Source organism: Desmodus rotundus, chromosome 10, assembly GCF_022682495.2.
Source record: "Desmodus rotundus isolate HL8 chromosome 10, HLdesRot8A.1, whole genome shotgun sequence".
Classification (NCBI taxonomy): Eukaryota; Metazoa; Chordata; class Mammalia; order Chiroptera; family Phyllostomidae; genus Desmodus; species Desmodus rotundus.
Window position 1 is genome coordinate 98,360,513 of NC_071396.1, and position 26,472 is coordinate 98,386,984.

At 40.9% G+C, this 26,472-nt stretch overlaps 1 protein-coding gene across 2 annotated transcripts in view; it reads left to right on the forward strand.

The window, feature by feature from the left end:
• Positions 1–26,472, forward strand: part of DCC (DCC netrin 1 receptor) — a 995,961-nt gene that overhangs the window by 333,968 nt on the left and 635,521 nt on the right. The window lies entirely within an intron of this gene.

A 26,472-nucleotide genomic window follows, 5' to 3' on the forward strand; every position in this document is an offset into this window, starting at 1 on the left:
TTCCTGGCCCACGGTGACTGTGCAGATGAAGCACACGGGCCTCACCGCAGAAGTCCTGTCGCCAGGATAACTCATGTTATGGATACCTGTTCCGTTCCAACCCAAGCTCCTCTGGCCCCTTTCAAAACTCGTAAAATCCTCACAGGTCCTTCCTGTGAAAAAGAACCGGGGTGCCAGAGGTGGGCTGGGGCAGAGGTGGGCTGGGGCAGAGGCAGCCTTGGTAGAGGGCCGCAGCACATGGCCCCTTCTGCACGGCATTATCCACATGAGTAGGCCGCCTCCATCGAAATCAACAAAACCGTATGGCCATGTTCGGATCTGAAATTATTTCAAATGGGTTCCTATGTAGTTACAACTCTGCACTTGCAATCTTTGTGATTTCAATTTGGAAAGTCATTCGAGTGAATAATTTAATGTTGGGCTGTTCCTTCTGTTTTCCTGACAAGCTCACAAAATTCTAAAAATAATGTTATTATGAGAAAACTTTGTGCTGAACAGGACAGTGGGGGATTACAATAGTGTTGGCCCTAGGTAAAAAAGATCAGGTTGTGTTTGACATTTTTAGCTTGAATCTGGATTTTGTAAAGACAAGTCCTAGTTATGTGAAGTCACCCTTTAACTCTCAGAGGCTGTCTTACTTAGAGACAGAAAAGCTAGGTTGTCCGTAAACCCCCAGCTGGCCTTGCCTGAAGGCAAGCAGAGGGGATTTTCCCTAAGGAAAAAAATCAAGTCACAGGGGGGTCCTCCTCATTCATACCTCTCAACCCTTGATTCTTCTCCAAGTTTGATGGTTTCCTGGCCTTAGAAGTACCTCAAATCACTCGTTAGAATTAGGTGAAATGATTCTGCATTTAAGGATACCCAAATTGTTTATGTACATGATTTAAAGAACTCTGGAGTTCTACAAGATTTGTTATAAAAGCATCATTCCCTTGCCAACCCCCCCCCCAATTCTTATGCCCTTCCCAGAAGTTAACCCACTGAATTCCTCTAGCTGATTCTTAAGGAATTCTTCTTTATATCTCTAAGTAACGTACTTACATTGCTCCTTTTTGCTTTTTCCATTGTAAGATTATCCACTGAGTTCCTGCTGTGAGAGATACTGAAGTGACCTTTTGTGCCCCTTCATCCATTCCCCTCTACCATATATGCACCCTGTACTCAACCTCAGACTCCCAATAAAGTTATATCTTAACTTCCAATAGCTCAGTATTCAGTGTTTACAATACTGAATCAAAGTACACTGTGGTTACTTTTGTTTTCCAGGACAATGCCTATTCTCCCGGAGTTAACGATCCTCTTTTATGTGTTTTGGTTTTATTTTCTTAGTTGTAATGTACTTATCTCTTCATCATGAGCCTCAATCTCCCAGTTACTCAGATGTTCAGACACTCTCTTTGTTTGAAACAAAACTCTATTCGTAATAGCTGTCAAGTATGTTTACGACATCACCCTGTTCAAGAGGGAAGTCTTGTCTTTCCCAGAGACTCCCGGTCTGCGCCAGTCTGTCTGAAAGGGTCCGTGGGGGCGGTGGGCACTGCTCTACCCCAGAACCTCCTTCCGGCACCATTCTGAGGGTTCTCCCCTCTTCCCTTCAGCATTGCAGCACCGGTCACCTGAAGCTTGTGTCTTCTCTAGTCCTTCCTGTTTGGGGGAATAGATCTTTCATAGAGGGGGTGAATTTAAACGTGACACATCAGAAAATGTTTTTATTCTACCCTCTCCCTTTATCAGTAGTTTTGTTGAGTACAGAATTCCTGTTAAACAAATGTTTTCCTCCAGAATTTGAAGGCGTGGCTCTATTGTCTTCTAACCTCTAGGGTTGCTTTTTGAAAAATCTGATGTATTCTGATACTGATCCTGTTAGGTTCTCTGGCTCTTTGTCTCTCTGTCTCTTCGAAAACTTACAAGGTGTTCTTTGCCTGCAGTGACCTAACCTCTCAAGATAGACCTTGTTATGGGTATTCGTCATGGTGTGGATCTGGGCCTGTTTAATTTGGGTTTGTGTGACCTTCAATTCCGGGAGATTGTCTTTAATTATTTAACTGATTAAGTCTTCTCGTCTGTGATCTCCATAAGTTGTCTCCAAGACTCCTTTTCTTCAGAGATCAGACACAGGATTCGGCACAAACGCGGTTTAGAGGGTCTACCAGTGGTTGTGCCACTGCGCACAGCACACAGTCTGTCTGTTGTCACCGTGAGTGGGGTGCTGGCTGCCGGTCAGAGTGTGGGTGGACTAGGAGGTGGTGTAGACCCTCCAGGCCCACTGTGGTGTGAAGGAGGACAGCGGAGAGAAGAGTGGACATGGCTTTAGCAGCCCTTCAGGCCAAATGACCATCCCGCTAGGATGTGAAGACTGTATTTAAAACACGGCATCTGAGTTCTGCAGGGTGAGGCTTAGCCACAGAAGGTCGCACAGCGGGCACACTTGAGGTCCGACAGACCGCTCCTCATGGCTAGGAGGACTCTAAGTAAGGCAGGCTCATAAGGCTTTGTTTGGATTTGGGGACCCAGCCAAGTCAGATGTTAAGGATATGTGCCAGAGTAAGGAATTGAAGTGTAAATCAATGAAACAAGCCCTGACTGATGTGGCTGCCCTGAGTGGTGTGGCTCAGTGGATTGAGCACCAGCCTGCAAATCAAAAGGTCACCAGTGTGATTCCCAGTCAGGGCACATGCCTGGGTTGAGGGCCAGGTCCCCATTTGGGGGTGTGTGAGAGGCAACCGATAAATGTTTGTCTCGCACATCAATGTTTCCCTCCCTGTCTTTCTCCTTCCCTTCCCCTTTCTTTAAAAATAAATAAACACAACCTTAAATGTGATATAAGGGGAGAAAAATAGATGAAAGAGAAGAAGAGGAAGAAAAAAGGAACACGAGAAGCCCAAATCACACAGAAGACAAATCCTAGCAGTGAAGGCATGAGTGGTCCTAAGTGTCACCCTCAGGGACCCCGGCTCCTTGGTTTACAGTGACGTTGCTGGTCTCAGACCCACCAGCTTGCGAGCTAAGACCTTGAACCTGCGTGGTCAGTATAGTATCAGGAATGGGAAAGGCTGTACCAGCGGAAGTCTGCGAAGCCAGAGCTGGGTGGGCTGGGAAGAGGCAGAGAAGTACAACTGTGAATATTTCAGACCTTCAGTGACTACCCATCACTTTTTCTACCAAACATCAACTTCATTTTTCCTTTAACAGAACTTGTTCTATGTTTTCATAGGTTCTCCTCTCATACCCTATTTTTAACCTGATCGATCTCAATGACCAGTTTTACTTCATCATTTCATGTTTTTTTTTTCCTCTTCACAAACTGCCTAAAATTACTATAGTCTCCCAAAACTCTACAGCTCTCCTCATCTTGAAATCGTCACTTAAGTTGATTCAGAAATCTTCATGAGACCGATGGAGACAATGACATGATGAGCACATCCTGTTTCCTTCCTGTCCTGTAACAATCATTTGTATGCTGTTACACCAGTCTCCCTTTTCTCAGTCGCCTAAAGTCATCGTGAAGCAAAGGCTCTCTTCTCTTTATTATGCCAAACACCCCCTAGGCCCAGACTTAGCAAAGGTACACCAATGCAGTGAGCACCCCTGGCTCCCACTGGCCCTTTCTACAAACCTTCCCCTTGGGTGGAATCTCAGCCTTCCTTCTGTCTTACCTGTTATGAAAGACTAATCTCTGGGAAGTATTACCGAGTATAAACCTAAAGAAAGCTGACAGTGAAGCCTCACCTCATCTTGAAGGTCCTGGACCAATTGAGGGAGAATTTTGGTTTCCAGGGATGCTCCCTGGTATCTTTCAGAGCATTCACCACATGCAGCTGCACACCAGGCTACGTCAACAGCAGTCCCTTGGATAGCCTGTGGGTGATCCACCAAGAAATACCTGCCCACGCGTGACCGCAGGTCCTCGGAGGCTGACGGACCCCTTGCAGGAGGGGGCACGGACTCAGGGCCAGGGCTCACCGAGAACGACCGGCCACGCTGGGATCCCAGCAAAGCTGAGACTTTGGGTGATCAGTGCACAACTTATTCTTTGCTGAACTCATTGCCTCTTTAAAAAAAAAAGTTATTGAATTTGTTGGGATAGCGTTGGTTAATTAAATTATATAGGTTTCAAGTGTACAATTCTACAAAACATCATCTGTGTGTTGTATTGTGTGTTTACCACCTCAAGTCGAGTCTCCTTCCATTGCCATGTACCCCCTTCATGCTTTTCTACTTCTCCCACCCCCTTTCACTCTGCGAATCACCATACTGTTGTTTGTTATCTTTGAGGGGGTTTTCTTCGAAATAAGACAGTCAGAGAAAGACAAGTACCTTATGATTTCACTTATATGTGGAATCTAATGAACTAAATAAATGAACAAACAAAACAGAAGCAGACTCACACAGATACAGAGAACAGACTGACAGCTGTCTGTGGGAAGGGGGTTGGGGGCCTGGGTAAAAAAGGTGAAGGGATTAAGCAGTCCTGCCTCTTGAAGTCTCCGCTCTCTTTGGGTGTGGATATGATCAATTATTAATTCTGTTGCCAGCCCCTCTCCCCTCTCAGGATTGGGGGTTAGGGAGAGCACTGAATATTAATTCTAAGCTACTAATCATGGTTTGGTCTTTCTGGTGACCAGTCCCCATCCAGCAGTCCAACAAAGGTAACCTCATTAGAACAAAAGACACCACTGTCACCCAGGAAATTCCAAGGGATTTGGGAGCTCTTTGTCAGGATCCAGGATCAAAGCCCAAATATTAGAACAAAAGCTGCTCGTGGTGCTCTTAATAACTTAGGAAATGACAAGGATTTTTAGGAGTTTTGTGCCAGGAACCAGAGGCAGAGACCAATGTATCTATTTTCTATTATTTCACGAAGGGAGAGGATGAATTTATCTTACTAGGAATAAAGACCTAATGTGTTAAATGAGGTAAATGAAGTTAAATGAAGTAGATGGTTTTGACTGAGATTGACTATATATTACAGAGAGAGAGAGAGAGAAACGAGAGACTGGGTTAGGCCACAGAGATAGCAAATGCAAATTGGAAATGCAGGGTGTACCGGTTCTTCAACTTTAACCTTTTCTTTCCGCCGTAGAGATCAGCCCACGCGTGGCTCACCGTTGTTTGGACCAAATGTGCACAGACAAGTCTCGCAGCAGCAGGTCTTGCTCCACTACCCCAATTCTGCTGACTCCTGGAATACTCAGTTATAGTTTTCAAAATCCTTTTATACACATCATATTATTTAATTATTGTACAGCAGGTTGAGCTTCTCATATCAGTCTCATTTCAAAGACAAGTAAATGCAATGACAGAGAAATAAAGCAACTTGCTCCGGGTTCCACTGATAGGGATTCATTCAGTTCTGACCAGGGTCGACCACGATGAGCGATCGGCTGTCGAACACATCTGATGGGCATTGTGCTGCACACTTCATTTTAAAAAGCGCCCACCACGCTAGCAGATGGGTACTGACGTTTTTTCTTGCTTTGTAGAGGAAAGAAAAAGGATAAGTAACTTGCTAAGTTCGCATAATTGGTAAGTGGCAGAGACTGGATTTAACCCTAGTACATGCTGCCTCCAGAACCTGTGATCTCAACCGCTTTTCTGTAATCTGGCAATTCTCTTTGTCCTGCCATCTAGTGAGTCTCACATAGTATGATCACACTTCTACTGAACCCCACCTCTCCCCAACACAGTACCAGCATTTTAGCTGACTGCACTATTTATAGCGTCATCTCATTAGTCCACATACATCATTTTATTCATATCTTCTGTGTACCTCACGTGTCTGGCCTCCCAACACACTGGATCCTTCAGCATTATTTGCATCAATCTCTCTTCTTTCTCTAGTTGTTTTGGAAATCTTATATAAAGCATAAACAATTTTTGTAAAACTTACATTATATTTTAATTTTTTGCTCTAGAACTCAGGCCACCCAACTCCAAACATAGTCTTTTAATCAAGAACAAAGTCTCTAGAATCAAGAAGACTCAAAATCAAGTTCAGGCTGCATGACCATAGCCAAGTTATGTAGCCTCTCTGAACTACAGTCTGTTCATGTGTATAATGGAGATAACGGTAGCTGCTAAATTATGGGTCAGATTCGAGGAATATTCTAGTTAATATGTAATAGACATTTCATTTAGTGAGTAGCAGATTAAAAATGACTTAACAATAGAAGCTGCTATTAATGGTATCATCATTTTTAATCATAATTATGAAAGGAAAGTTGCCTACTTTGGGAAACACCTCACCCTTGAAGTTTCTCTTGCTTAGGAAATTCCTGCATATTTTTAAATTAAGAGTCTAATAAATGTGAGTCTCTTCCATATAACCCAACATAAAAAGTATATTCATCTATTTTTATAGAAACCATCTCTTAGATATGATACTGGAGGCAATAGGCGTGTTGCAGCAATAATAGATTCCACAGTCAGGGGAAAACAGTAATGAATGAAAATCCACAGTGCTTCGTGATGGAAATTAAAATTTTCTTTTCTCTACTTTGTGGGCAAGTGATATCTTCCAGCCTCTTATGATTACTGAATAATAAAAATGTGTTATTCTTTTGAAAATACCTGTGACTGGCCGTTTTCAATTGTGGTCAATGGGAACATCTATTATTTATCTGAAGCTTCTCTGGTCTAATAAGTGGTTGGGATAAGGACTTAGACACCTGACAACCACTTCCAACATGAAGCTACAGTGTAACAAATAACAGAGTTTCTGCAACTTTGTTTGCTTTGCCTCCTCAGGCTGGCTTTGTTCACCTCAGACAGAGAAATGATCCACCTTTGCAATATCACCTAATCCTGCTGTTGGACATTAAACGTTTATTTTAAACATTAAAACTGCTGAGCTTGTGAGTTTATGACCCACAGATACTTTCATTTATTTATTTTTAAATTTTAATTTCTTTATGTTGAAATTACCAAAACCGCTGAATGGAAAGCAAATGAGATCTGGGTGCTGTGACTTCTTTCATGAAGTGTAACCAAATACAGCTGGTCAGGGGAGCATGGCAGGTAAATTTCGCTGGTGGGGCTGGTTGGAAGGGCCGGCCTGAAATGTACACATTTGTTATTGTACGCTATATGGTTCGGTTGTGCTTGGATTATGGTTTTTAAAATATCCTTGGGTTTTGAAAACCCAGAACAATGTATTCATAACACATGGCCCATCAGTTTTATCGTGGCTTTCATTTCATAGAGAAAGAGTCTTTTTGCATTCTCAATGAATTAGATGTTTATTTCCCCAACTCTTCCATTTGGTTATAGTGATGCAGTTTATTCACCTAATGGTAAACATTCCCCCCTCCCCGCTGCCGCCAATTCCTGGTCAGTTCTTGGCTCATACCAGAGGGGTTTTATTTCCAGAGTGGTGGTTGTAGCCATAAAACAATCCAGCCTTTGTACTGATGAGGACTCAGTTCCCGGGGTTTACAAGTGCCTTTCCTGTGTAACTATGACTGTGGGCCCTGCCTCTCTCTTCCTCTTCCTTACTGTATAAAATAAAGAACTACTGTGAAGATATTATAAGCTACTGAGCAAACACACAGTAGTTGTTACTGATATAATTGATTTCATGCATGTAGCCTTACAAATAAAGTTCTTTTTCTTACTAGAGGCAGCTAAGTTCAGTGACACTCAGTAGATACGTCACAAAGTGTGCAAAGTAAGCATTTCTCCATGTAGTGTTGCTGCTTAGGTGTGCCATTCCTTAGGGCAAGGCAGTTCACTTTTCTTCTCCCGAGATTGTTCTATATGAAAATATAAGCATCATTATATTTTCATGCATCTTCTAGGATGTTGAGAGCCAATGAAAAGAGACAGGTACAACGTATATGCAAGATCATTTTCTTAACACTTTGTTGAAGTAAATGCCTTGTAAATGGGAACACACTGTGGTGTATTGGCAGGCAGGACATTCGAGTCTCTGGATGTGGAGAATTATAGTGGTGTGTGTCTGCCATCATGCTATTTTATTTTGTGCTCACATGAGCAATTGCAGGAATGCACCAGCTAACATATCAGTTATGAAAGGGCCCAAATGAGGGCCTACGGATGGATGAGTCTCAATAGCCAAGAGTTGACAGGGCTGAGAGTCCTGAGCGATGATTTTATTGACTTGTTGCATCTTTCATGCAAACAAGAATTCGACAGCTGTCAAAAAGGCAGATTGGTCTCCAGACTCTCCAGGGATCTATGGAAATGGTATGTATTTGGAGAAGTGATTACAAATATTAATGGGCTCTGAGAACCACAAATCAGAAAGCATGTGCTTCTGAGACCTCACTGCTGGTAGGGTCAAATTCAGGAAAATTGGATTTTTAACAATTGCATTTATTTAGGGTTTTCTTTTTCCCTCTGAGTATAGTTTCTACATTGAATAAAATGATTAGAATGGAAGAGAAAAGGCGTTAGCACAATAGACATATACAGGGCTTGATTTAGGGGTCTATTTTGTTCTTGTTTGTTCATCTGCTGACTTTGTGATCAGGCCTGTCTTTAAGGAAGCTCTAACTGCTGCCTCTTGATGTTCCTGTCTCTTTAAACTCACAGAAACAGGCCCTGCCCCCGCCTTTGCCAAGTTTCATGTTCGTATTTTAATGCGTGCACAATTTCCTTCCCGGGGGATTGCAGTTTTGGACTATGCTCCAGTCGGTGAGAAACACTTACTGCTCTCAGAGAGGAAGCGGTTGAATGGAGAAGAGTGGCCCACACTGCATGGGATGTTAGGAAGGCCAGGGGAGGGCCCTGGTTAAAAGGCTATCATCTGAGTCATCTCTCCTAACGGGGAAAGCACAGAATGTTAGGCCTGGCAGGGTCCTTGAACTCTGTCCAAACCCTTTGCTCTGCAGAAGAAGAAAGTAATATCCAGAGAAAAGAAGCAGATTCATTGCCCAAGACCAAGCAGTCAGGATGGAATCTTCGGGAATGGAACTGAAGGTTCTTGGCTTGCTGTGTTCTAGAAATGCCTTCAAGCATTGACTTAAAAGATGAGGAGAATCCACTTATTTCAAAGAGTATTTAATAACAAAGTTTTTATACCATCAAAGATTCTTTTGCAGTTTGCTTTAATGTGATTTTTAATAAATGACCATTATGCCTGATTCTTGTACATAAGGGCATAAGGCAGTGGTTCTCAACTAGGGATGCTTTTGCTAGTCCCCCACTGGGTGTCATTGGTAATGCCTGGGGACATTTCCGATTGTCAGGACTGGGAGGGAAGAAGAGAGGGTGCAGGTGTCTTGGGAGTACAGACCGGCTATGCCATTACGCTTCCTAGAATGCACAGATCAGCTCTGAGCAGCAAAGACAGCTAGTTATGTAGACCGAAATGTCGATGGTGCCTTCGTTCACAAACCATGGCCTAGAGGCATGCTTTGGCATCTTCAGTTCTTTTTTTTTTTTTTTTAATTAATCAATCCTCCATGGTTCTAAGAAGAAATCCAACAAGAACTGGGTTTCTGTGGACCAAAATACATACATGTCATTACAATTGATATTTGCAAAAAGCTCTTGAAAAGTATGTGAGATATTGACAAGGTTTGCAAGTGCTGGGTTCCAAACACGGTCCCCTTGTGCATCGATTTTCACATGACCAATGCTGGAACAGCTCAGCAACAGTCGTTCAGAGCTGGCTGTAAGCATGCGGTATGGCCCTCCAGGCTGACGCTGGCGGAACTCGGGCCCTCTTAAGCAGAGGAGCACATGTATGCGGAGACAGGCTAGGAAGTCCCACTAAAATCTAGAAGGGTTAGGAGAGAAGGGTGAGGGAGGCCTTGGTCACCTTGTCTGGTTCAGGTGAACTCCCACGGTTTCTTGAGGGGGATCAGATAACACAAGAGCTCTCTGCACCCAGGAAGTAGGCATTTTCAGACCTCATTGGTTTTCTACAGCAGTCTGCTTAATCTTTATCCCCTGTCGCAAACAAACCACTAGACTGCCAATACCACCCAACAAAAGAATAAAATTTGTCCATCTATCATTAAGATAATTGTTATTGATTAGTCCCCTTGTAATTTTCTGCTTTTTGTTTTCAGATGCTGGTTATAAATCATACCCACAACAGGCACCAAGCCTGTGTTTGTGTCTATTATGTGGTCCTGATAAGGCTAGGCAGCGTTTTTCACCTTCCTGATGTGAGTTATTGAGATTGATGGAAGTGCTTTGCTTGTCCTATCCTAGACATTGTGTAATTAATGTTTCATTATGTTAATACATGCAAATGTGAGAGTGTGTGTTTGATTGGGAGGTGAGAGAACAAAAAGGATTAAAGAGTTCATTCCAAAGTACAAATTAATTTATTGCATTGCTAACTGGCCTCTTAGGAGTGAGGGAGTAGGCTTCGAAATGAAAGGAAAAACTGAACAATAAGCAAGAGCCGTGGCATGTCGCATGTCCGTGTCTTTCAGAGGTGCTGGAGTTGACACTTACGAAAAGGATATTCAGTCGCATGACGGAGGCCTTGTCTGTGCTGTGGTTTCAGCGGTCCACCTCTCCCTCTACAGCAACAGAGTTATTTCCTCTTTCATACATGGCACCGATACACACGCAGGGTACGAAACATTGGTGCAGTGCAGTGGTCTTTCACTCGCAGTCCATGGGTGACTTCATGACGTATTTGAGGGGTAGCCAGGGGGAATTTTACCCCTAAACCAATCATCAGTGATCTGTCAGGATGATTTGCTTATCTGTGTGTTTCTTCCTGGTCTTCACAGTGATAATGTTGATTATTTCTTAATATATCTTTGTATTTGTGGTTTGTGATTTACTTACCTAGTTCCCTAATATTAGACAGTTAATATGTTTTCTATTTTAGCTGGGTTTGCTCTGAAATCAAACATTGTAATGAGATTTTTCTTTCTTCCTTCTTTTTTTAATAGACAGTAATGTTTGCTTCATTGGATTTTTTTTTTTTTTGAGGTAGGCTCTTAGGAGGTGATTTTCTGGAGCCTAAGTGTTTTTATGGCCTTAGCTGTAAATTGCTTTGTTAGGAAGCACTCCCACTCCCAATATCTAGCATAGAGACTTACTAAATGGTTGCTGTGTTTAATTAAGCTTAATTAAACATAGGTGTTTATTAAACTACAATAATTCTTTTTTTTTTAAACTACAGTAATTAAGATTGCCACATTAACTTGTTTTGGCTACCCATACCTTAATATGGGAAAGAAAAAAAAGTTAATTAACCTTCCCCTTCACTAGGCGGTGCTATTTTGAATGTGTTCCAAAAATGGGAAGCCAGAGAAAGGGTTTAGGAAAGATTCAGCCAGAAAGGGCAGGGCTGAATGGTGTTTTGAGAAGAGAACCCTGATCCCAGCAGGAAAGCACTGGACACCCAGTGGGTGGGAGGTGGGGATGGCAAAATAAACACAATATTTTTGTGTCCAGTATTTATGTATTGTAAGAAGGTTATAAGATATTCTCAACTATTAGTGTTATGTAATTTTATTCATTCTTTTGTTTAGGGTTTTTTGTTTTGTTTTGTTGCTGTTATTGCTGATGGTTACCTAGGAGCAGGGGGCAGGGTGGGAATCTGGCCACACCCATTTCTTTTCATATCGACCCTGGCCGCTTTCCTGCTACAGTGGTAGAATTGAGTAGTTGCTTCTGGCCCTTTACAACAAACAAACAAACAAACAAACAAAAAATGCAGACTCCCGGTATAGAGAAACAAAGCTGGCTGTCAGATATGAAGTCAGAGTCGAAGATGTTATTTCAAATTCAAACTCGCCCGTTGGACAGATTGTCACTTGTTATAGACTTTAGTCTCAGTCTCAGTTTTCTCCTCCCTGAAATCAACATCATAATAATAATTTTATCAGGTAGTTGAAAATTAAATCATGCAATAGGTAAGTATTGGTCTTCCTTTTTTTCCTTCCTGCAAAGGAAAAGTTTCAAATATATGACTAAGATTTGTATTGATCTGGTAGTTACTTGTACATTGCCATGATGTAGTCCATTGAAGAGTGATCAGCACTATGTAAATTTTTTAAAGTGTGTGTATAGATTAATAATTAATGCAACGAAAAAAAGGAAGTCAATCTTCTGTAAACTTCCCCTGCTTTTAGCTATGGCCATGCTAAGCTGTTAGCAGCTGATGTCAGCATTGCCCGTGTAGGTTTTCCGAACCTATTTATCTGTGTCAGAGCACTGAACCCACCCTCTGCAGCAAAAGGGCACAGAGTTGTGAGTCATTGAATGTGATGGAGCAGGGTTCTCCCCTATGAACCCAACTCTCATGTCTCATTCTGCCATGATTCTTTATGGTCAAAGCCAGTGGAGTTATTGGTGGCCACTAAGTGGCTGTAGTCCTTTCTTCTATGATTCATGTGTCATTTTTCACAGCCGCTTTGCAGACTGACAGGAGGTGTGATACTTTTTGGTTCACAATCCCCTTCACTCAGACCCATCACGTTTTTACTCACTTGGTTTTAATTTATTTCCAGCTGCACTCCGGTGTGAGGAACCTTTACACTTACTCTCAGGAAGTACACCAATAAACACCGGCCTTTTATCTCCATGCAAAGAATTTTCTTTTAATAAGTAACTAACATATAGATGAAATCGAGGCAATAATTCTCTTTAAATCCAAATTTGACAAAAAATCCAGAAGCCTGAGAGTATATTATAAATTTCGGAAATAGAAATGTGTACACTGTATCTCAATATAATTAGTTCTGAATGCTTCTAGTACCTGGCAAGATTTCTCGATAATAGATAAAAATAAATTAATTTCTTTAAAAAATGTGCAAGTATGAACATCTGTATCATCTTTAAAATACTGATAGGTTAGAGACCATACATCCCGTTTTGCCTGACGATTCTAAATTAATGCCCTCGCATATTTCTAAATCGAGTCTCTTTAAGTCTCAAAAGTATAATTTGTACAAAAAATTAAATGATTATCCTAATAATCACCCTAATGAGTTAGCTTGAAACTAGCCAAGAGCAAAATGCAACGTCATGATTAGCCTGTCACCCTGTCATGCCTATTTTGTGTTAAATTTTACTTTGTTTTACATCGCTGGTAAAAGGGTTGGCAGGCTGACGTTCAACCGCAATCCCATCTAAAAGCTACTTCTAAATCCTCCATCTTCTGCGCTCCTGACTTTGTATCTGGAGAGACCCAGGTATGCACCCAAGAATGCCTTCGATCTGCTGAGTCCGGCTCTGAGCTCCTTGGGGTCCTTCTTGCCCTTAAGTACGGCGGTGGGGGGGATGGGATTACAGTCGAGGCCTCCAGCTACAGAACTGAAGCCTGGACCTAGTGGAAAGCAATTAATTACTAAAGGAAGCTCAAGATGTATGCTCTTTTTCTTTTGCTCCCCTAGTTCATTGAACTTGTTAAAGATAGCAAGATAATCTCCTTCCTGAGATGAACACCACTCAACACTTGTTTCATTGTTATCTAGTATGTGCTTATCAAGGCTAAACCAAACAGGGAAGGGGCTTTCAACAGCGTTTTAGGCACAGTTGACTTTGAAATTAGTAAATCAGGTATTAATATATGTAGTAGATGAGTACAGACTTTCTGGTCTTAATTTGGGAGGTCTGGTGTTTATATATTCTATGACCAAAAATACCTTGGTTCTTCATAGAATCAGTTATGTGGGATAAAATTCGTGTGTGTGTGTGTGTGTGTGTGTGTGTGTGAGAGAGAGAGAGAGAGAGAGAGAGAGAGAGAGAGAGAGAGAGAGAGAGAGAGAGAGAGATTCAGGAACAACCCCAAGGAGAAAACAGAGTCCATTAGGTTTGCACTATGGTATTGCTGCTGCAGCCTTCCTGCCCGCCGCCCCCTTCCACACACAGGCGCTCAGGGTCTCCCGCTGCTAGAAGTGCAGAGTGCGCCCTGAGGGCCCCACCCAGGAAATCCCAAACCCTGGTCCTGCCAGCGCTCACTGTGGTGACCCTCAGCTCATCCTTCTGGGCTGACGGGGTGACAGAGTCTGTAGTCTGATAAGCCATTTTATACCAAGTAATTCGGGCTATCAGAATTGTTGACGTCATCTTTCTTCCCAGATTACATATCCACATGACCAAGAGATTTCAGTGCCTAAACCCTGCTTGATGCATTTTTTCTGTAATCACAGTAGCTAGAGCAGAGTCTGTATCAATTATTTTAATTAATATTAGTCATTTTTATCCATTTCACCTCTGAGCTGGTTTTGCCCCACTTGGCTGTGCACTGTACTTTTTACACAGTCTGAGAAAAAGAAAAGACATAGATAAGAAGCAGAAAGCTGATAAAGAATGAGACCTAGACTAGAATTAAGACGTTCAGATTTTATTACTAGATCCTTTTCTGAGCTGTGTGATTTTGGTCAAACAGTAACCTCTCTGAGCCATTTTTTCCCACCTGCAAAATAAAGTTAACACTCTCTACCTGACCAACCAGGTGAACTGAGACTGCCATGGAAACTCCACATAAGTTACTAGAAATGTAAGAAAAAATAAATAAAAGTAATTACACGATATCTGTAAGCTATAATGCAAGCCTTCAGCAAATCTTAATGCAACACTGACCCATGATTTAAGGTGATAAATAACCCTCCACCCCAAACCCAAGACCGCCCAATGCAGAAGAGAATAGATCTGGCTAGAAGTGAATTTCACCATTATCACTTCTCTTCTTGTCCACATTATGCATTCCCCTGACTGTGCAATATAATAGCGAGGACATAGTTTTCATGTTGTTTTTTTACTAGAGAAAAAAATAATTCTAAAGGCAAGAGAGATTTTACTTCATTATATATAAGATAGTAAAAGGTTTGGTTAATATAATTTAAAATTTAATTATGATTTTTAAAATTACAGGTCTGGTATATATGATACAAATCAAAGAACTGTATTATATTAAAAAAAAAACCTAATCCCTCCTTATGTTCTGTGACGTCTATTAAGCCCCTGGTTTTTCTGGCCTTGAGGTGACGTGAGGTTAAAAGAGTGAAATGCAGTAGGTCAGAACCCCATAGGTTGGGCAGAATAAGAGAGGAGGCAGGTGTGTTTGTCTGGGGCCATGCGTTATGGCGGGAAAATGTCTTCAGTTGATGAATTTACAAGGGAGCCCGCATTTGGGGTAAAGACCGTACCTCACTCCGTAAACTCAGCACATTTTCTGCTCTTGGTTTTGTTTTCCATCTGAGAATTGTGTGTGAGCTTACTTCTGAGAGTTTGTGGTAATACCTGGACCTCTCAAAGGAATTACAATTTCTGTCATTCAAGGGAACCTGATCTTTATTATTTAGATACATTGTACGCTTTTACTATTCTTAAGTGCTAACAGAAGATCATTTCTTTGCTATGATTCTTACTGATTTTATTTTTAATTGGGGACAGGGTGAAAGGAATTTGCTGAAGGTCAAATCAGATAAGTACATGAAAAGCTCTTAGATAAAGGCTTGTCCAAGGATGGCAAAACGTGGTCAAACAACCTCAGGAATCCACAAGGCAAAATCAATGAAACTGTAAGTCCCTAGCTCTTTAGGATTGCAAGCTACTCATTTTTAAAATCACTTTTATTGATCTATAATTGAGCTGTACATATATAATATATACAACTTGGTGAGTTTGGGGAGAAGTATAAACCCATGAAACCATCATCACAATCAAATTTGCTAGAAACATATCCATTATCTCCAAAAGCTTCCATCTACCCTCTTTATTTATGTAAGTTTTTGTGATTAAAAAAATACAACATAAGATCTATGCTCTAAGCAAGTTTTTAAGTATACACTACAGTATTATTAAATATAGGCAATATGCTATGCAGTAGATCTATAGGAGTTATTGATCATATATAACTAAAACTGGGTAACCTTTTTATTTAAATGAATTTTTTAAAAACTTTGCTGTGGTTTCCAAGCATGGTCATGATATGTGGAAAAGGATTAGACCACAGGGGGCAAACACAAGGCCCGAGGGCCAAATCCGGCCCTCCACCTTGTTTCTACCCGGTGGCAGCACCAAGCTCCTTGCCCCTAGTGAAGGAGTAGTTACATTTATACAGTCCTAAAATTACATTCCACCCTTTGAAAGCAATTGTGAGGCTAATGTGGCCCCAGAGAAAATGAGTTTGACACCCCTGGACTATACACACACACACACAAACACACACACACATACATACATACACACATACAAACTTTACATATATATATATATATATATATATATATATATATTTTAGAGAGAGAGACAGCAGCAAAGACAGAGTAAGAGACATTAATTTGTTATTCCACTTATTTATGCATTCATTGGTTGATTCTTGTAATACCCCGACCGGGAACTGAACCAGCAACCTTGGCATATTAAGGTGATGCTCTAACCAACTGACCTACCCAGCCAGAGCTATGAGCCTTTTTAAAGCCAATGAAAAATTCTGCTGTGCTGCAGCAGTGGGCAGGTCTATGCTGGTTTGATTGCAATAAGAAAACAAAAGAAAGAGCTTTTCCCTTCACCTTGAATATTTATTCATTAAGATGAAAAAAGCTAAGAAGATTGTGTTCCCTTTCTCTGGGGCTTTCTAGTAAATAATGCTATGATAATAGCATGTGTTTTATATATCATCAGCAATTAGAAGAATACATTTTCCACAGAATTCCCCACCACTCTGTCAGCTAAGCTCCCAAAATAGGTACAGCAGACAACTGGGACATTAGACAGACAGGACAAGGAGTGTCCAGGGGCAGCGAGGAGAGGGACAAGAAGGGAGAGGAGGGAATAATGGTCTGTGGTCTTGAGCTAGAGAGCTGTTGTAGGGAACACGGTAGCTGGGGAGCTACATAGACATTTACTAGATGTTTAACAATATGTGTGAATAAACTAATAATTATGCTGAAGAAGTTCTCCTGTAGGCATAGCCTGTAGACCAAGTGTGCTTGCTGAAGCTCTTGTACATGGTAATTTGTTACTAGGAGGAACGCTGTGTTAACAGTAGCGAGAGTCTAGCACGAGGGGGCAGCTTCAGTCGGCCTGGACCCGCCACTCTATGAATCAGCAGTACCATCTTCTGAGAATAGGGCTAGATTTGGCTCTCTGCCATTTGTTTTTTTTAATAGTGGTTTGTACATTTTTAAATGGTTGACTTTTAAAGCATCATATACATATACATCTATATAATATCCTCATTTTTCTTCTTGGCCTACAAATCTGAAAAATATTTACTATCTGGCTCTTAAGAGAAAAAGTTGGTTAACTCCGTCTCAGAATATGCAAGGAAATGTTATTAGTGTGCATATCTGAAAATTTTTATTTTTATTGACAGTAATATTGAGCAATCTCTGTCATTCACAGCCAAGCTAGAGGAATTAGGTTTCTATTTTTCCACCTATGTTATGATGTTCTTTCAGTGATTTAGGTAATTTTCCTAAATTGTTCACATTTTTATTTATATAAGTTTACTTATTCAATAGATATGTATTGAATACTTCAGTGATAGGTAACGACCACTAAGGGCTGTGCAATGTGAAGTGACAAATCTGATGTATTTCTGCTCCCTTGGAGCTTGCAGCGTAGGAAGGAAGCGCTTCTCATAAACATGATATGTGAGAAGGAGAATAGAGCCACAAGAGAGGCAGCAGAAAGAGCCATCACTTCTGAGAGCTGGGACTGTCACTGCTGCTTAGCGAGACTTTCTATCTCTGCACAGGCTTGTGTCTCACTTTCCCGTTTTGCAAAATGAGAACCTGATGAGAATCAGTGTTTATTGTTTAACTTGGTTAAGAATTATAACTAGTTCTAAGATATTATTGGAAGTCACACCATATTGGAAATCTAGAGAATTATAACCAGTACTGAGATATTACTGGGAGTCACACCATATTGGAAATCCAGAGAACTGGTGGTCACTTGCACACAGGTCAAGAGAAATGTTTACCCAGGGCCTTGTTCGATGTCTCTAGTAGGACTTGGTCAACAAAGGTTTTACTAAAGATTCAATCTAGAGAACTTTCAAGGTTCCAACCAGATATTCAGGGGTCAACAGGATTTTATTCATTTGAAGAATGTACTTTCTAAATCACGGATATGGTGGGGTCAGTCACTCCTTGGCCCACTCGTGTTCCATTCTGAGCCACTGTGTCGGCACAGGGCGCCTTCAGCTTTGGCTCCTTCCTGCTGCTCCCATGTGTCCAAGCTAATAACCACTGGATTCTAGGGAAGGGTCTAATGAGAATATTTCTAGAAATTGAAACAAGCAACTCATACAGGCAGTAAGCACTTTTTTGAATGAGAAACACACATGTCTTTCATCATCTTCTGGTCTACCCTAGCTGAGGGACCGAGCAGCGGTTCCTTCCTCTTGAAGTTCTCATAGATCACGCACCTGCTGCATATGGAGCGTTCGGAAGTCCCCTTACGCTCCTGATCCCCTGATGAGACTTCGTCCTTGTGCTTCAAGTCACCTCCTACTGAACCTGAATCCTCATAGAACAAGTTGTTTGGAGGGTCCCTTAATAGACGCTGACTTCCGGAGCAGTTGGAAGCTCATTGGCTCTCAATTCCAAAGTTGATATTTATCTTATCACTGTGGGTTTTCACTCTTGATGTCATGCAAGGACTAAGCAGAAATATATCACCTTCCTCCTGGGACAAAAATCTGTAAATATCATGGCAAAATGAATGACAGCGTTTTAATAAAAATCACTGTTTGCCCTCCATTTCCAGAAAATTGGACTCATGTAACACAAATGTTTTCTCAATACGGGTCCCCTCATCTGACTTTCTATCACAACATCAACTGTGAAGGTTGCTGAATTTTTAAGGTTTTCCCTGGACCCCTCAGACCTTGATGGAATTAATCCTTCATATTCGTAACAGCAGTTTCCACAAATTGAATACTTCATTTTTCATGAATCATAATAAAGCATTTCATGCTTTTTTGATAGAGTAACCTCCACAGTCTTTGATCTTCAAGGAAAAAGATGAGACTGCCTCTCTATTTTGTAGATAATGAGGTGGCTTGTTGGTCTCTCAGCACCTTCAGTAACTGCAACTGTCTGTGGTCTCCTGTGAGTCTGTGATAAACTGATCACAGGTGATTATAGCAAATCTCTGCATATAGTGAGTTTTTTTCCCTAAATTTGAAGGTTATTTATTTTGTAAGTAGAAAAGTTAATGGATGTGAACTCATAGACTTTTACGATATTACAGCTAAAGACTCCTGCACGTTATCTAGTCTTGTTTTATTGATGCGTATGTGATTCCCGGTGTGTGACCCAGTGAGTTACGGAATCAGACAAAGAACTCAGGTTTCCTGACCACTCATGTCGAGAGCTTCCTTTGGCAACAGTGTGCCCTTTTCTGCATATAAATTACATACATTGCTGTGTTGATCTACTTGGAATCACCTGGGGATTTTTTTTTTTTGAACGACCCACATTTTATCCCTCAGAAAACCCACTGACCCTGCCTTTAAAGTGAATCCTAAATCTGACCATTTCTCAGCGCTTTTATGCAATGTTTTAGTCCAAGTTGTGTCATCTCTCAGATGGGCTGTGGAACTGGCCTCCTAACTCGTTTTCCTCCTTCTTCCAGGGACCCCTGTTCTCTACACAGCAACCAGAGCAGTTCTTCTAAAAATAGGCTTTCTCAGCCTCAGTACCACTGGTGGGTCGAACTGGGTAATTTTCTCTTGTAGGCTGTGTAGCAGCATCTCTGCCTCTTGCCACGAGATGCCAATACTATTCTTCCCAATTGTAACAAGGAAAAATGTCTCCAGATGTTGTCACATGTCCTCTGGGGGGCAAAATCTATTCTTTGGAGAACTGCTCTTTTAAAAACAAGTAGGGCCTTTTCACTCTAATGATCAAAACTCCCCGAGAGGTTTCTATCTTCCTCAGAGATCAAGCAAAGTGATTTTGCTTGTGTACAAGGTCCCACATACCTCCCTCTAACTTCTGGACCTTATTTCCTTGAACTCCCTCTCTTCCTCTGTCTGACCCAGACATGTGGGCCTCCCTGCAGGTCCTGAAAAAGTCTACCTCATCCCCAACTCATCCCCAACTCAAAGCCTTAGGATGTACTCTTCAGTCTCTCTGCAGAGTTCCCCTAGATATGGGGAAGCCCTAACTCACAGGCTATACTTGGAGGTGGAGCCTTTGAGAAGTAATGGGTTTAGATGAAGTCTAGAGGTCAGGACCCATGATGGGGTTGGTCTTTATAATAAAGGAAAGAGAGGCAAGAGAAAGAATTCATTCTCATTCTCTGTCTCTCTGTCAAATATTATTACAACCATGTGGGTAATAAAGCAAATCACTGCAAATCAAAAAAATGAATAATTTCTGGAAAGCAACTGCATACAAACTTTAGCAGTGGCTATCACCAGATGAACAGGATTATAAACAATTACTATGACATTTAGTTGTATACCCATATTTCTTATTTGTGTACAGTAAATAAGGGTAACAGTTTATGGTACGGTTCTGAAAGTCAGTCGGTCCCTTCACAAATAACGGCGTCTCCAGTGCTTGTCCACTCTTCACTGCCATCCTGATGGAGATATTTCCATGCACTGGGTACTCTTCGAATGATGCTTTCTCTACATACTCTGCATAGCCTTTTTCAGTGTCCCAGCACCCAGCTGTGCATTTGTAAAAGGGTATGCATTCCCCTACTTTGAGAAAGGCTGATGAAAAACATGGGAGAGGAGAAAACCCACTTACATTTCACCAAAATGATAGAGGAGGAAATGTTGAAACCTAAGGCAGATTAAGAAGCACATTAAAGTTTTACTTCTACATATTAATTTTGCCTGACACCTGGGAACTGATAACCCATATGTCAGGCTGCGTTACCTGTTGAGCTGAAAAAAATCTCATTACAATTTTCCCAGAATCGCACAGCAAGATCAACCTGTAGAGATTTAGCTCTTGAAGCAGCAAATGGATGTGGACTCTATTCCCCCACTCTCGCTTGGGCCTGCTCATTTTCTTTACCATCGGATGTTGCCTGAGGACCCCCAGACGGTTGCCCAGGGCACACGTTTCTTGCTCTAAAAATACATCAGATCTCCTCAGCTTTGTGGAAGATGCCCTGTGTCCGGGATGCCTGGTGTGGGACCTCAGTATAGCCTCACTGAGATTTCTGCTGGGGCAGTTGCCCTTTGAATTCCAGAGCTGGCATTTGCATTTCTGAATTCTGCTCCCTATCTTGTAAATGGACCAGAAGAAAAAGAATCACTTTGTCATGAAGAAATCAGGTTCGGAAGCCTTTCTGGGTGGACATTTGGTGGTGCTGCGCTAGGTCAGCAAATGTCCTGATGCTAAAACCACTGTCCCTGATTCAACTACAGGGACTTGCCCAGAGTTCTCTGTTCTCTGCGGCACTCTGGGCGCACTGAGTGGAGGCCTGTGAATCCATAGACTACACGCGTAGCTTTGCCGAGATCTGAGGGAAGTCATTTCATGGGGGAGAGGGTTGCCAGATAAAATACGGAATGGTCAGTAAAATTGAATTTCTAGTAAGCAACACATAATGTTTTAGTGAAGTATGCCCCATGCAGCATATATTTAATGGAACTATGTATGGCATGATTATATTAATATATTACTTGTTGTTTTTCTGAAACTAATGTATAACTGCTGCCCTTAATTTTTATTTACTAAATCTGGTAACTCTAATGGGAGAAAAACTTGAACTATCCTTTAAAATTTTTCATTTAAATTTTTATCCAAATCTTCCCTACATTTTAATGATACTTAATAAATCCTCATAGTAAAATGCAACTGTGTTTCTTTGTGGTGAATCTTCCTTGCATTATTCAAATTCATGAATAAATTTCTCAAAACCCAATTCATTTCTAATTTCCATTGAAACTTGTCTTAAAGTCTAACAGCTTTAAAATATGTTAGCTTCATGCAAGGACTGGAAAGCACACAAACTTGTAAAGATATGACCACATCTTCTGGCAACTGTTTTTACTGTGTCTTGTATCCAAGTAGGAAAAAAAAAGCCAAAAAGCACTGAGACATCATAGAAGTCCCAGTGGTCATTGGATCTGGTGCTTCGGTGAGCTCTGCTTTCTCTCTGGACTGGCTGAAGTCGAAGTCTCGCATAAGGTGAAGCTCATAAAGCACACCCCGGGCTGCAGCAGAGGAAGTGCTATTATGGTTTTGCCCATCTAGTTACCAAAATGAACCCAAGGGCAGGCCAGCAGGATGAGTCTCTGAAGTTCCAGTATTTGAAAAGGGTACAGTTGACCACAGAGCTAAAATGGAAGGAGAGAAATGCAACCTGGAAAAGCATACTCTATTTACCAAAACTTTGGGGAGAGTCTTGTAGCTATTATAGCTGATCAAAAGAAGTCTTTTGACAGCTCCTTGTGTGAGGAACCAAGCATGTTCCAAGGAGCATTATGAATGTCCAATCAACTGTGCACTTTTAATTTTGTTTAAAGGGGTACAACTATTTGGGGTCCAAACAGAGTGCTGGCCACAACAGAGGGAAGATGAGTATTGTCGAAACAGCCCACTTTCGTGGCTCTTCCTCCACTTCAGCCTGTCAGAGAAATATACAACGAATCATTACAAGATCACACTGAAATGGTGTTCCGTTAGTTGCCTTCCTGGATCATCTCCATAATTCATCTCCCTCCTTAGAAAAATAATTGACGCAAATTGCACATATTCCCCAAATATGGAAAATTATGTCAAGATAGTCCAAAGAACACAAGGATCCCCATGACTTGGCTTAGGCCGCCCGATATTTGGGAGAAGACCTTCTCAAGCTTATGTGGATGCCAGAATCTCCTGGAAGGCTCATTAAAGCATGTGTTGTGGGATTGCACCCCCACAGATGCTGGTGGGGGGTCTGGGGTGGGGCCTGAGTGTGCATTCCTAACAAGTTCCCAGGTGGTGTTGCTTTGCCAATTGAGAGACCATAATTTGAGAATGACTCTTCCACAGTTTATATTCTGATATTCTAAACCCAGTAAGGTTGATGTAGAGTTAGGGGTTCTATCAATTTATGTTGTTTTTATTTGTTAAAATTCCCACTTCGTCGCAAAGCCTCACAAGCTTTAGAAGCTTTCGCTAGGACAGAAGTCCAGATTTACAATTACATGTGTGATTGATGTTTGATGAAATGAACATTAATGATATTTCATCACCCATAAAGTAATTTTAATTTCCTTCGGTGGTGATCTCTTTCTTTATCTTAACGCAAGCTAAGCAGATGCAGTAGCATCTGCTTCTCAGAAGAGATAATGATAAAGTTTTCTGCGTTGAGAACAAGATTTAGAATCGTCAAGATCTCCAAACATCCCAAAGTGAAAGTTTCTGTAATTTGAAAGAGATAAAAATTATACCTAGCAACTTCTATGGGGATTTGTATGACATTTCCTAATCTTCAAATCTTTTCAGGAGCCTCTTTCTACTTCCATGCTACTTTTCATGAATTTCATTTTTTAGCTTTCATTGCTTTAACCAAAAGCTTTTTTCATTTTTGACTTGGAAAGGAATTTCTGACTCCATGGGGCATTATCTCTTCACACTTAACAGTGTTTGATATTGTAGATAAAATGTCATCCTTTAAAAAACCCATTCTAAGTTACTCTGCCTCTGTGACTAACAGTCTTTGAAATTAACACGGGTATGATAGAGAGAGCAAGCACAAAGGGATGAAGCTTACACAAATATTTGTACTAGCTGTTTGATCACTTTGGTGAGTTTCTAAGGTACACCAAGGATCTTTCCTGTCTCTAGGTAATTAATAGAAACCTGGATATATCCCTGGTGATGTTATCTTTGATGCTTATTTGGCTGACAAACTAAAGAAATAGACGTTAATATTTCTTCTTTGGTTCACCCTCCTGTAGTTGGCCCTTCTCTATATCCTCATTTGGGAAATATTGAAGGTTTCACTATGTTAGTACTTGCTTATAAAAAGGAAAAAATGTCCAATTATGATATGATACTTTATTACTTTTTCTTCAGACTGACACAGATTAAGAAAAGATACCAGTTAGTCAAGTGGATACACAGCTCTATGCCCAAGTCCTGAAGATTTAGAAATCTTGCCAGCCTACAGGTGGAGGGAGAGAGTGCTGGAGAGTCACTCATCCTAACCTTGAGCTCTGGGACAGACTTAGTTATGCAAGTTTCCTAGTGGATAAGATCTTGGTACTCTCAAGTATATTTCTCCAGAATATATTCACCCTGCACCATTCCACATCAGGCAGGAAGGATTCCTTCTTTTATGAAACAAAGCTGAGAAATGTTACTACTATTTGAGAGTTCAACAGAATGATCACTGGCTTCTTAAGAATAAAATCCACACAAAGTGAAAAAAAAATCTTCTCCAATAGGCTTTCTTCTGGATAAAAGTCCCCCCATTGTCGTTCTAATGTAAAATCCTTTGTAAGATCATAAAGTAGGTAGTTCTATTGAGACACTTCAAAAGCATTCGTCTATTGCTCTCCAATTACTTCCCACAAGATCTGGACCCTCGTCAGACTCGTGGCTGCCCAAATTCCAGCCACGACTTTTTGATCTACAAACTTCAGAAGTTATTTCTCCTCCTTTGTCATCTTCTGTTGTATCATCTCTCTTTCTCTGTTCACACATGAAATCAGTAGAGTTGGTTTCAGATTGATTCTTGGATGAAACAATTTGATAAAATTATTTCATATTTAGATACATACTGGTAGGCAAAATTCCTCCCAGGAAAATTCGAAGAGATGAGGGGACAGTGACCTGAATGGAAGTCGGTGTAATGCATGAATGGGACACTTCGTCAGCCTGTGCTAAGTACCTCACCAGGGGGTGGACGCAGCTTGTGCCTAACTATCATGGGCTGACTCTTTGAACAGGGGACCACTGGAGCCATTTCTGTTATTTCCCAACAATTCTGTCGGCTTGAGTCAGTCTTTTCTAAGAACTAAGTAACTGATGCATGTCACTCAAAGCAGTGAGGTACCTTCATTCCAGAGCCATATATTCAAAAATGTAATTGTTAGAAGGAGTACACAGCTCATACTACCAGTGAACGAATGGCAAGGGTAATTGTATTGAAGAAATGTTCATCTTTATTTATCTTGTATAAATTATGTACTCCCAGCACTGAAAACTGCCATAACCTCCTTGTTTCAGATTAAGTGGATTTTTAATTTGTGATGATGGGCACAGATGCTCATTAACATGTTTTCATAAATAGCTGTGCTAAATGTATTATGTGTTCTGTGATATAAATAACAGGTTCAATATGAGGTTTTCAAAAATACAGTCCCCAGGAAGAACAAAAGAGTAATAAATGCTTTTCAATATAGTTGGCTGGACTTGAATCCTAAATTTATTTCTACCTCATTAAGGTTGTCTGTACAGAAAATGCAGGTATTACTCTAGGGAAAGACCTTGACATTCAAGGACAGTAGAAATCCTTTCTGCTTTCCCACCCTTGGTGTTTCACGTGCTGGGTGTTTACTAGCTTGTTTCTTTTCTTGCTAAGGAGATATCTGTAGACACGGGCAATGCGTGGATAGCAACCTTAGTCTGCATCCCAGTCAACTTAGAGCTGGGTTCTTTGGATGGATGCCTTCAACCCAACTTAGTCCTGAAAAGTTTCCAAACTGGATGTTGAATTTAGAGTTCAGTGCCCTCATTTTAGAGATGAAGGAACTGATCTTCTTGAGAACTGAAAAGATGTCTTTGAATCATAGAACTTTAAGTAATAAATACATGTTTATTCAGGCTCCCAGATTTCTACTTTCCACTAGAAGAATGGACAGTGATAATTAGATTAGCTACACTTAATAGGATCTGTGGGGAGAAGGAGTCTAGTGGACAGTGAGGGGACTGGGCTGTATCTTTTGGGATATTTACCAATATCATTTATTGGTAGATAATGCTCACTGTTATTTTACAATTTATGTTGATTTGGCCAGAGTTCCATCTGCTTTCTTTGGGCGAATGGCCTAGTTGAATGAAATGAGTGTATGATGATGAGTGATGAAGTTCACTATGAAAGGTGAGCAGGAGTGAAATAACAGCCTCTGGGCGTGCGGTTTAGCAAAATTTGGTGTGCAAGAGCATGCCAGGTCATGCCAGGGAGAAACAGGGAGAAGCTGTTCAGATTTATCTTCACAGAAAGTGGAACATGCAAAGCTAGGTCTGCCTCTGTCTGTTGGAGCTGGTATGGGTCAATCCTACCTGAGAGTATTGATTATAAGCACTTTAGATGCCTGCTTTTGAAGTGATAAAAAAATGGAAAGTTTACAGAAGGTCTGATAAAAAAATTGTTCCCATATAGAAAAATTAAGAAATCTAGTGAAGTTGAATTGTTATCCTAAAAAAAAAAAGTGAGGGCTAAACTATAATTTAGTGTAAAGGGCCCTTACAAAGAAATGTCCATTTTCCTCTGCATCTTCACACAAGATGATTCAGGAGAAAATGGGATTAAATGGAATCAAGAAAACTCATTTAGAGTCTAAGAATGATTAAATATTGAAAACAAGATATTGAAGGACATTGTAGAAACCTC